The sequence below is a fragment of the Sus scrofa genome, chromosome 14 (assembly GCF_054392235.1).
Source record: "Sus scrofa isolate SSC_HxYL_T2T_F1_AM1 chromosome 14, Sscrofa_HxYL_maternal_Yorkshire_Landrace_v2.0, whole genome shotgun sequence".
Classification (NCBI taxonomy): Eukaryota; Metazoa; Chordata; class Mammalia; order Artiodactyla; family Suidae; genus Sus; species Sus scrofa.
Window position 1 is genome coordinate 69,327,122 of NC_139396.1, and position 12,528 is coordinate 69,339,649.

Below are 12,528 nucleotides of genomic sequence, written 5' to 3' on the forward strand. Positions count from 1 at the left end.
AAAAAAAAAAGAACGTACTACAACTGCATGCTAGACACATAGTCTGGATACTGAGAATATATCTGTGAACAAAATATTTGAAATCTCTGCCTTCCAAGAGCTTGTATTCTAGTTGGGAAAGACAGATGTCAAATATATAAAATGTCAGGTGATCTTAACCGTTAACAGAAAAAAGGGAAAAGGCTGAAGGGGAAGGGTTCTTTGCACAGTTTTCCTTGCAGGTCCTAAATATTCTTATACCACTACAAAAGATCTACAATGTGTATTTTGTTTCATTACATAGAATATATCAACTTGAGAAAATGAGAATGCAGTTGTAATTTCAGAATAGCAGAGGGGTTCTTTTGGATCTCCCTCAGCATCTGATCTGTTGCCTTCGTATGCAGTGAGTGCTCAGTTATTGTCTCAAGAGGTGTTCCTCCTCAGACTTTGAAGGGCTGCTTCCACTGGATTATAATACTTTTCCCTCTGGTTACAGTAGAGACAGGTTGTACTCAGGCCAGCACTTGAAACATATTCAGATTATCTACTGTACCTATGTACGGATACCAGAACTGCTTCGTTAGAAGCCCAAAGCTTCTTTACCTGTTGCTATTATCTCATTTTTCTGTTTAAAAAACTGCTGTCTTCCCTAATTTACACACTTTGATATATAGCAAAATCACATTTTGTGCCTTGTGTTTTATCAGGAACAGCACTGCCTAGAAGAGATATGACAGGAAAAAGGAGATGTTTTTCAGCTTAGTCATCTTTGCTTTTTCTTCCTTGTAATAACTAAGACATTTATCAGTGCGATTTGACTTTTTTCGAGAATGATGGATTTTTTTTCTCAGTCCTTCAAAGGCATATTTTATTATAATAGATTCATTACCTTCCTTCCTTCAGTAAATCATATTTAGTTCAGAGATGTGCTTGTCATCATTGATGATGTTTTGGTCTTAGGATCCAAATTTGAGCTTTGCTTCATGTATTAGTGCAATGTGGCCATATTTTAGGGCCTGTAGTTACTCCAAACTTAAGATTTCTTTTGGAAATATTACTGCAATAGTAATATGATCCAGCACTACCCAAAGAGTCACTTTGGATTGTTTATATCCTGAAACAACATTGTGCAATATAATATTCGCATTCTACTATGTATTTCAGAGATGTTTAACTATTGGTTTCATAGTATATCAGTGCTAATCCAGAGAGACCAAGCTGTACAGTTAACTCAGGAAAGAGCTTCTGGGAGTTCCTGCTGTGGCTCAGCAGTAACAACCCGACTATCATCCACGAGGACACAGGTTCGATCCATGGCCTTGTTCAGTGGGTTAAGGATCCGATGTTAGGGTGAGCTGTGGTAGGTCGCAGATGCGTCTTGGATCTGGTGTTGCTGTGGCTGTGATGTAGGCCAGCAGCTGTAGCCCCAATTCGACCCCTGGCCTAGGAACTTCTATATGCTGAAGGTACAGCCGTAAAACAAAAACAAAAACAAAACAAAAAAAGGAAAGAGCCTCCAGAGCATTTACCAAGAAAGATGGGCAGTTTGCTTTGAACTTAGACGAACTCAAAGCAAGCATTAAAGTTGATAAAAGGCCTAAGAAAGCCTTTTTGTCAGCAAGAGGGCCAAGGTGTTGGTAAAAAATCTTTGTGGTAAGTTCTAATGAGTTGACTCCAGGTTTTCTCCCCATATGTGCTGTGGAAGTGGCCACTCCACTGAGATTTTTCTGGAAGATGTTTGTGTGTACAGTTGCAAACTAACAGGATGATTTTATGAAGCTTGTTAAGGAAACAATAGCCCAGACAAAATATCTAAACTCCAAGGAGGTTTCTGAAGTATGGCCTTCAGTGAGTTGGATTATGTCCATTTTTGTACATCTTAAAGTGTTTAATAAATATTTGAAATGAAAGGGAAAATCAGAGTCTGTAAGGATACGAGACTAATAAGCCACCAGAGAAGAGTAAAATTTTTTTGAGAATAGTAATTTTTTAAGGGTAAACAATGAAACAGCCATGAAAGCTTGTGGATCACAGGTTACTTTCAGAAACAAAAGGCTCCACACTGGGGAAGTGAGGAGCAACAAGGGTAGGGAACTTGAGGACATCACATCACGGGTTTGGGAAAATAAAGGAAAGGAGTGAATTTCTGAATGAGAGCAGATTTTGAATTAGAGGCCAGGCTTAGAAAACAAGGCTTTCATGTTGTAGAAAACAGTCTTCAGTGTCATAGGGAGAGCACGAGAGCCCATAAACTTCATTGGCTGGTAAGACTAGACTGTTGATGTTTAAGGTAAACCGATGCAGTCAGCTACAATTGTGTTTCTTTTGGAAGAGAATCTAGTATTTTCTGATCTCAGTAAACTGCATCTGATGCTTTTAAAATTTATCAACACCCAGTATGAGCTTCAGCAAAGACACTTAAGCAAGAGAAGCAGTGAAGGCTTTGGAAAGACCTGGGTTCAAGTCTCAACACTACAGTGTGATCTCGGGTAAATTATTTAGCATCTGTCAACCAAGTTTCCTTGGCCTCTTATAGGGTTGAGAGTACAGGTCTCACTGTCAGGATTCAAATCCCAGCTCTGTTGCTTACTTGCTGTCATCTTAGGGAAGCTGCTAAATTCCCTGTGACTCAGTTTCCTCACCTGGAGGGAGAGAGAGAGAAAAATGGTACCTCCCTTACTGAATTATTGACATTCATTGAGCCCCAAATAATTGTTAGTTTTTAATAAATGTGTCAGTGACCTCTAACCTAGAAGTGCTGAGTAAATTTGCTATCTTCTAGAAACTTATGATCTAAAGATCAGGCTAACACATATGAAAATAAAGACAATGTAGGACATTTATAAGTAGATGACACAGATGATAAAGGTTTATTGATTCAGTGATTATTTACAAAATGCTGTGCACAAGCAGACACTGAGCTGAGTACTGAGGATATGACAGTGACCCTGCCACGTCCTTGTTCTTGAAAAGTCTACAGTCTTGTGATGGAGTAGATACTAGTGGACAGGCAAAGCAACACAGAGAAATCAAAGCTACAGTAGAGGTTATTGCTGGGAGCTATGGGTGCTCACTGTATGACCTACTTTTAGGAGGTCAGAAAAGACATATAACAGAAGTAAAATCTGAAGGAAGGAGTTCATCTTCTTGGCAGGTGAGATGATGTGCAGAAGCCTGGAAGTGGAGGCTCTCACTGAGGCTTGTGGACATTCAGAGTGGTGATTAAGTGAGGCCAAGAAATAAACACATGAAACCAAAGAGGAACACTCTCTGACCAGGTTCTGGAGGTTCCCAAATGTGGACTGTATCTTGAAGGCCATGGGAATCCAGTAGAGTCAGGCTTTTGCTTTTTGTTTTTGTTTTTTGTCTTTTTAGGGCCATACCTGTGGCATATGGAAGTTCTCAGGCTAGTCAAACCAGAGCTGCAGCTCCCAACCTACGCCACAACCACAACAACACCAGATCAGGAGCAGGCTGGGGAAGGCTGAGAATTTGTAGCCAGAGGTGGGTGGGGGTTAGACAAGCTGTTCCAGGAAGGAGGGAGGAGTCAACACTGCTAAATGCTACCAGAAGGGTCAAGTAAGAGAAGAGCTAAAAAATAAAATAAAATAAAATACATTGGTTTTAACAGCAAGAAGACCATTGGTGACTTTGTTAGGAAAAATTTGGGGGTTGGGTGGAGTGCTAAAAGAGTGGAACATGAAAGGAAAAGGAGATGGAAAGGGAGACATGAGAGCAAACAAGTCCTTCAGGAGGAGGACTGGGGGTGGCTGGGAGGACAGTGGGCAGGCTTGATGATAACCAGTAAGCTGTTGGGTGGGTTTCTGAGAGGAGGTGCATCCATTCTAACCGTCCGTTCTAACTGGTCAGCAGCCATGCCAGGGAGGTTTAGAAGGGGAGCTGATTCGGGGATGGGCAATGGGTCTGGCCTCTGTGGTTTTGAATTTGACATAGGGGCAAGGGATGCGTATAGAAACTCCCTACAAGCAGTTTAATATGGAACCCATGGTGGGCCCACTGGACATGAAAACCTGTGCAGGACCCATGTGAGTGGGGCTGAGCTAGGGAGCTACTAGAACAAGGGCAGTCTGGCCAGAAAGCACCAAGGAGCACTGGGTGTTTACAGTCAGAGTGTGTGTGTGTGAGTTTCACCAGGTCAGGTGCTGGAGGTGAGGAACCAGCCCGAAAATCATTTGCTGTGAACAGAAAGATCAGAGATGCAGCCCAAGCACTGTAAACTGTCAGGGAGAGTGGAGAGGAAAGGAAAGACCTGGATTTGAAGCTGGAGTTAATTGGCCTTGGCCAGTCACTAGACCTAGTCTAGGCAGTCACATGCATGATGGGCTCTGTGGATTGACTAGGAAGGCAACATTTTCTCCATAATCTTTGCTGTGTCTTCAAAACTTAGGAACACTAATCCGTGTATTTCAGGTGTGCCAAGCCCTGACTGTGGTATTTGCCATAAATTGCTGTTAATTTATCATACATGGTGGTAGTTAGCAGTTGTATTTATGTAAACAATATGTAAATCAGGTGTTTATCCAGAATGGGGGAATAACAAGGTAGCCAAGCAATATATCTGTTCCACCTTTTGAATCCTGGTATTTCATTCCACTGTTACTGTTTATTTTCTCAGTCAGCAAACAGTTGAGTACCTTCTGTGTCAGGGGCTGCTTTTCCTTTTAACATCAGTTCCCCCTCCCTTCCCCATTCTGCACCATCACACAAGCAGTTCTTTTCACCCATCTTTTCCCAGTTAGCGCCATCCCCTCTCCTCTTAAAATAGCCCCCCTTTTTTTGGGGGTGGGGGGGGAGCTGCTGCACCTGTGGCATATGGAAGTTCCCAGGCTAGGGGTCGAATTGGAACTTTAGCTGCTGGCCTACACCACTGCCATAGCAACAAGGGATCTGAGCTGCATCTGCAACCTACACCACAGCTCACAGCAATGCTGGATCCTTAACCCACTGAGCGAGGGCCAGGGATCGAACCCACATCCTCATGGACACTATGTTGGATTCTTAACCCGCTGAGCCACAGTGGAAACGCCTCTTTTTTTTTTTTTTTTGGTCTTTTAAGGCCACTCTCATGGCATATGGGGGTTCTCAGGCTAGGGGTCAAATTGGAGCTACAGCAACACAGCAACACAGGATTCGAGCTGTGTCTGCCACCCACACCACAGCTCATGGCAATGCCAGATCCTTGACCCACTGAGTGAGGCCAGGGATCAAACCCGCATCCTCATGGATACTAGTCGGGTTCATTAAATGCTGCGCCACAGCGGGAATTCCCGGGAACTCCTCTTGAGATATCCTTTAAAGAATTCGTATGTTAGGAAATATAAATAAAACATTGTGATATATATTCTTCAGACTCTGTTAATAAGAAAATGAAGCGAGGCGTTCCCATCGTGGCGCAGTGGTTAACGAATCCGACTAGGAACCATGAGGTTGCGGGTTCGGTCCCTGCCCTTGCTCAGTGGGTTAACGATCCGGCATTGCCGTGAGCTGTGGTATAGGTTGCAGACGCGGCTCAGATCCTGCGTTGCTGTGGCTCTGGCATAGGCCGGTGGCTACAGCTCCGATTGGACCCCTAGCCTGGGAACCTCCATATGCTGCAGGAGGAGCCCAAGAAATAGCAACAACAACAAAAGACAAAAAGACAAAAAAAAAAAAAAGAAAGTGAAGCGAGAAAAAAAATCCCAAACAAGATCATAGCGTGACTGTGGCTGGAAGGAAATGCAAGGATGAGAAAAATGAACATCTTAGTACTGTGAAGCCCAGATAACAGAAGTGAGCATCTTATGGGGGAGAAGGTGTTGCAAGTGGACTCACACTGATCCCTGCACGGCAAGACCCTGACTTCAATGATAGGAGGTTAAGTACCAGCTTCAAACCCTCTGTGTGTTCTGTGAGTTTCCAGTGATGTTTCCACCTGGAGCTTTCTTCTACATTTACCTTAATGGCTCAGCTGGAATTGAGCCATCTCTGGTAAGTGTTCTTGAGTTGTATGCAGTATTGGCAGTAGCTTCCTTATTGTCTGATATTAGAAATAGAAATTCCACCCAGCTGCAGCCAGGCTGTTGCTACCTAGGCAGTGGAGGGGCATTTATACTCTTGTCCTCTCCAACACTGAGTGGCCTTTTGTCACCTTCACAAGTCTTCAGATTTATGAGAAAGCTTCCTGTTCCTAGAGTGGCTCTGCCATCAGCCTTTTCACTCTGCTTTTTACTCTTTCTGCTTTCTTGGCTGTAGTAGGAGAATCTGCTCCAGTGAACATTACATTGTTAATATGTGTAAAGCATTTAAAAGAATGCTTCGCATGTATTAAAGCTTCTGCTATTACCATTAATATGATTGTTTTTATTACTGCCACTATCTCGGATCTGAAACTGGAACCCAGCTAAGCCTCTGACTTAGCTCTCGTTATGCCGGGTGGCTTAAGAAAATTGAAACTTATCTAGAAAAGGGGTAGAAAATTTTGTGGCCACTGTCAGCTCAAAAAGTCTTAAAAAGATCAAAGTATTATCACTTTACTAATTTTACTTGTTAGGGCTTTAACATCCCCTAACTGGGTTACTGAGAGACCCTTGTCCAGGCTTGACAGTGGGATGGAGAACCCAGGAACCTCTGTGCAGAGTGATACCCAGCCATCTGGTGTCCACCAAACAGCAGCTCAGCGTGGGATGGCAGTAAGCAATGAAGCTAATGTCAGTATGTTCCAGATACTGTTCTAAGTGCTTTTATATAAACTATTTCATCTATTCTTCATAAAATCCTATGTGTGGGCACTATTATCCTCATTTTATAAATGAAGAAACAGTCATAAAGAGGTTAGTTAACTTGCCTAAAGCTGCAAAGATATTAAATAGGATATCCAGACTATGTACTCAGCCAGTCTGATCTTGCAGCCTTTGCTAATAACCACCTCACCATGCTGACAGGGAGAACCCTGGTGTAGAGGCAGAAGTCCAGCTCTGATCTCATCTCCTTCCCTCCATCACTCAACAAGTCTAATGATCTTGGGGAAAGTACTCAACCTTCCTGAACCTCTCTGCTCATCTGTAAGGTAGGGATGGTAATATATACTTCACAGGACGGTTGTAAAGATTCTTACGTGCCCTCTGCTTAGTAGGCATTCAGTAAATATTCCTTCTCTTCCAACATCTCAAGATAGAATAGGAAAGCTGTGCATCCTAGTCTGGGTGGAGAAGGAAGAAAGAAGAGGACAAACATGGGGCCAAACCATTGCAATATAGTATAAGAAATGGCGCTGTAGAGGAACGTACAGAAAAAATAACACCTTCTGAGCTAGGGCAGGGTGCAGCTGGAGGAGCTGCGAACTACCAGTGATGTCTGTGTTGGATATTGAAAGACGAGATGGGATTGGATGAGGTGGACAGAGGGAGCAAGTTTCCAGGCCAAAGGAACAGCACGAGTGCAGGTGCTAGAGTCTGGAAGAGCTCGGCAGCCTTTGTTTAGGGCATGGCAAGGGGTTGATTTGCGGTTGGAGTTTAATGATGATGGGAATTGATAGCAGCAAATAAGTTGCAGAGGGGACACACAAGCGTTCAGATGTTAGTATGATCCTGTGCCCTTAAGATTACAGACACGTTTAAAAACAAAACTTAATGAAATTAAGTAAATTTAACAACCAAAGGCCCCCTTAAGAGTGCTTTACTTTTTTATTTTTTCATTTTTAATTTTTTTTCTTGTCTTTTTAGGGCCGCACCTGGGGCATATGGAGGTTCCCAGGCAAGGGGTTGAATTGGAGCTACAGCTGCTGGCCTACAGCAACGCTGGATCCTTAACCCACTGAGCAAGGCCAGGAATCAAACCCACCTCCTCATGGATGTTAGTCAGGTTCGTTAACTGCTGAGCCACGACAGGAACTCCAAGAATGCTTTACTTTTTTATTGAGCTATAATTCAGGTACCATAAAAGTCACCATTTTATAGTGTACAGTTCAGCACCCTTTAGCATATTCACAAAGTTGTATAACTCTCTCTAATTCCAGAACATCTTCATCACTCCAAAAAGAAGCCTACTACTTATCAGCAGTCACTCCCATTCTCCCCCTCCATCCTCTGGAGCCCTTGATCCACCTTCTGTGTCTCAGGATTTACCTATTTCGGACAATTCACATCAGTGGAATCATAGATTCCATTTTGTGTCTGGCCTCTTATACTAGGCATAATGTTTTTGAGATTTATCTGTGTTTTAGCATATGTCCATATTTCATTTCTTTTAACAGGTAAATAACTTCCTTTTGCATGGTTGTACCACATTCTGTTGATCCATTCATCAGTTCATGGACATTTGGGTTGTTTCCACCTTTTGGCTGTTATGAAAAATGCTTCTGTGAACATTCATGTTCAGGTGTTTGTTTGACACCTGTTTCAAGTTCTTTGGATCATATACCTTCAGAGTGAAATTGTGAGCAACTCTTGTGTTTAATCATTTGAGGAACCACCAGACTGTTTTCCATAGTGCTGCACCTTTGCATTCCCACCAGTGACACGAGTTCCAATTTCTCCACATCCTCACTCACACTCGTTATGCCCCCTCTTTTTTGAATTATTGCCATCCTAGTGGGGTTAAGTGGAATCTCATTGTGGTTTTGATTTACATTTTCCTAATGACCAATGAAAATATGTTGGATATCTTTTCATGGCTTTTTGGCCATTTGTTTATCTTCTTTGGACAAATATTTATTTCAGTCCTTTTAAATTGGGTTGTTTGTCTTTATTGTATTGGTTCTCTATAAATTTTATGTATTTTAGATAATAGGTTTTTATCATATATATGAGATATTTTCTCTCCAGAAGTGGGTTGTGTTTTCACTTTTTTAAAAAATTATTTTTCTTCTTAGTTTAATGCCGCATCTGTGGCATGTAGAAATTTCCAGGCAAGGTATAAAATCTGAGCTGCAGCTGCCAGCCTGTGCCACAGCCACAGCAATGCAGGATCTGAGCCACATCTGTGACCTACGCTGCAGCTTGTGGCAATGCTGGATCCCTTACCCACTGAGCAAGGCCAGGGATCAGACCCACATCCTCATGGATACTGGTGGGGTTCTTAACACACTGAGCCACAGCAGGAACTCCTGGACTCATAGTTCTATTCCAGTGATACACGTGTTTACCCTTTTGTCAGCACAGCGCTGTTTTGATTAATGTAGCTTTGTGAATGCTCTACTTTAACTACTCTGGATGTGCTTCTGATACGCAGTACATTTGTGTATTGTAAACATTTTTTGTATTTTCCTTTTAAGTTTCTTTGGAGCATGCACTTCTGTGTGGATCATTTGTATAATCAGTACCCTTGTCATTTAAAATAATTATGAAATGTGTGTTTTATTGCTTTATTGTGCTGTGCTTGGTTTTGTCAAACTCTTAGGTCACCCTGTTTTCTGGGTTGGTTTTTACTGTTTTAGCCTTCTTTGCACTGTTTCTTCTGGACCCAGACTCATTAGCTAGCAAGTCCCACTCCTTGGATGTCAGGGGGTGCTGGCTGTGTTTTTCAGTTTGTTCTAATAGAATTTCAGACTAGCCCCACCTGCCTCAACCCCAACCTAGTATTTTCTGCCAGTTGTGAATTGAATTTCCGGGGAGGAAAACCTGCTAAGAGAACCCCTTTCTTGAACCAGAGCTCTCCAGAGATCAGGCATGGCACCCTCCTTACGATCTGCTGTGTGCTTTTTTGCAAATTACCATCCCTGAGATGTCATACTGATGAGGATACACAGGGGAAAAAACCTGTCTTTTGAACTTCTCTCATGCTGCGCAAACAGGCGTCTACAAATGCTGTTTCCATATGTGGTATGTCCCTGTCTTTTGAAGGGAGGAGCTCCCGGAGATGATGGGGCTTGTTCAAGGTTGCCCAGTGACCTCAGAGCTACTCGAAACAGGCATCATCCCTCACCCCCTTGGATTCTCCCCACATCATCCTGCGCAAACACTTCTTTCCTGCTGGGCAACAGAAGATGGAATTTACATCTCAGGATTTTTCCCAAAGGAGGTCTGAGTTTCTCATTCCTGTTCTTTTTTTTTTTCTGTCTTTTTTAGGGCTGAACCCTAAAAAAGAGAGTTCCCAGGCTAGGGGTCCAATCACAGCCAGAGCCACAGCAATGTGGGATCCAAGCCTTGACCCACTGAGCAAGGCCAGGGATTAAACCTGCGTCCTCATGGATGCTAGCTGGGTTTGTTAACCACTGAGCCACAGTGGGAACTTCTCATTCCTGTTCTTTTGAATGATATAGGGAGGAGCCCCAGTACACTGACTTGCACACATTGTGCTGCTCTTTCAAGGATCCAGATCATAGGTTCCGCAACAGATCTGGGAAAGAAGGGGCCAGAAAGAAAGCCTCTGCAGCCTCAGGGTGTCCAGAGCTCTTCAGGGACTTTGGATGAGCAGAAATGCCCAGTTTCTCCCATAACCAATGGGGTATATTCTGTAAGACTTGGCTGCAGCAGTTTTTTGTTTGTTTGTTTGTTTGTTTAGGGGGCCACACCTGCGGCATATGGAGGTTCCCAGGCTAGGGGTTGAATGGGAGCTGTAGCCACTGGCCTATGCCACAGCCACAGCAACGAGGGATCCAAGCCACGCCTGAGACCTACACCACAGCTTACTGCAATGCTGGATCCTTAACTCACTGAACAAGGCCAGGGATCGAACCTGCGTCCTCATGGATACTAGTCAGATTTGTTTCTGCTGAGCCACAACGGGAACTCCTTGGCTGTAACAGTTTTTGACCAACTTATTAATATATATAAACTTTTCCTATGGGAATTTTCAAACCTATGCAAAAGTAGAGAGAATAATGAATTACCAGGTACTTGTCACCCAGCTTGTGGAATTATCAACACATGACCAATCCTGTTTCATTTTACTCCCCCATTCACTCCCTCTCCATTGGATTATTTTGAACCAAAATAAGTATATTATGTTTTCAGTTTCTATTTAGTTTTGAAGCTATTTCCCTTAGATACTAGAATGTGAGCAAATTGCTTCTAAAAGTTTCTTTAGCCTGTCATTCTTTCTCTGGCACTGTTTTTGTTTTTGTTTTTGTTTTTGTCTTTTTGCCATTTCTTGGTCCACTCCCGTGGTATATGGAGGTTCCCAGGCTAGGGGTCTAATTGGAGCTGTAGCTGCCAGCCTACACCACAGCCACAGCAACGTGGGATCCGAGCCGCGTCTGCAACCTACACCACAGCTCACGGCAACGCCGGATCCTTAACCCACTGAGCAAGGACAGGGACCGAATCCGCAACCTCATGGTTCCTAGTCGGATTCGTTAACCACTGTGCCACGACGGGAACTCCTGGCAGTGTTTTTGTATTGGCAGCATTATAGGAATTTCCTGGCCTCAAACTCTGTTCCCTTGTCTCTCCTACTCCCCGAGTCCTGTGAACCTGTCATGCACCTTCACTGCAATCCCAGTGCCTGGACCTCCACGCACCAAATCTCCCAGTTCATCACTCTGACGTTTGAGGCTAGCCTGGCAGACAGAACGTGCCTAATTAATAGTTGTTGATGACTGAATGGATGAATCCCATTTGGCTTTCCACTCACCTGACCCTCACACTCAGCTATTTTAACAGTGCACTTGGGTCTGTGTATATTAAATGAGGAGAAATTTAACTGAACCTGGAGAAGCAGTGTTTGTCCACAACCCCTTCTGTCCAGCTGCAGAATCTGAATTTTCCTGGCTCCCCCTGCTGGTCACTCCTGGGCAGTTACACACAGATGCCCCTGGTGGCAAAAGATTGGAATCAGAGCCAAGTTATGCCAAGTGAAAGTAGAACACTGTTGTTCCGTGCCCAGAAAGTCCACGGCAGGAAGGAAGAGAGCAGATTGTTGAAAACAGTTCTGGGAGGGCAGCTTTCTGGGGAAGGGGCAGGGAAGGTGGTCCACTTCCCAGCACAGTCAGGAGGGCAGAGTGGGGGTCTCAGCACTGGAAGACTTGAGTACCGTGACCACATGGGTACATAAATGAGCTGGTCATTCTGTGCAGTGGCCTCTATGTTGAAAATAGCAATGGGGTCCTTCTCCTCTTAGGATAAAGCACCCTGGGCAGACAGAGGGGTCCCAGAAGTTTTTCTTGGCCTCCCGTGAAAGTTGAGGCCGGGAGGGTGGTGGATATAGATGAGAGCATCCCCAGAGCTCATGGTTTCATGTTGGATGCATGACTATACCTCCCAGCTTTAAGACCAGTAAGGATTCTGTGGAGCTCTGGGTGCATGTTTCAGCTGGGGGCCCCCGTCTCTGCCCTCTGTAAATACAATAAACTCCTGAAGCCCACCCACCCCCTCCATCGCATTTCTGGGTTACTTACACGTATTTTTCTTTTACACAACCCAGCTTCCCAGAAAGTGGGCTGTGGCAGAATGCATCTCACCAGACTCCAGCCAGCTTCAGGTGTCAGGGGGGTTAAAGATGGTCATCACTAAGGGCAGAGCCCCTCTTCTTCTCTCCAACCCCAAGCCCCAAGTGCCAGGGTAATTCCACCCTAAGCTGAACATGGCTTTTGTTCCTTTTCAGGGTATA

General features: G+C 43.9%; 1 long non-coding RNA gene across 3 annotated transcripts in view; it reads left to right on the plus strand.

The window, feature by feature from the left end:
- Positions 1-12,528, plus strand: part of LOC146396647 (uncharacterized) — a 35,562-nt gene that overhangs the window by 3,155 nt on the left and 19,879 nt on the right. Inside the window, exons 2-3 of one of the 3 annotated variants that reach the window (XR_014825968.1) lie at positions 6,924-7,048; positions 7,997-9,346. The exons of 1 other annotated variant lie outside the window; for it this stretch is intronic. This is a non-coding gene — a long non-coding RNA (uncharacterized LOC146396647). Of the gene's footprint in view, positions 1-6,923; positions 7,049-7,996; positions 9,347-12,528 lie in introns of those variants that run through there. One more of the 3 variants, XR_014825969.1, reaches the window with a different exon arrangement.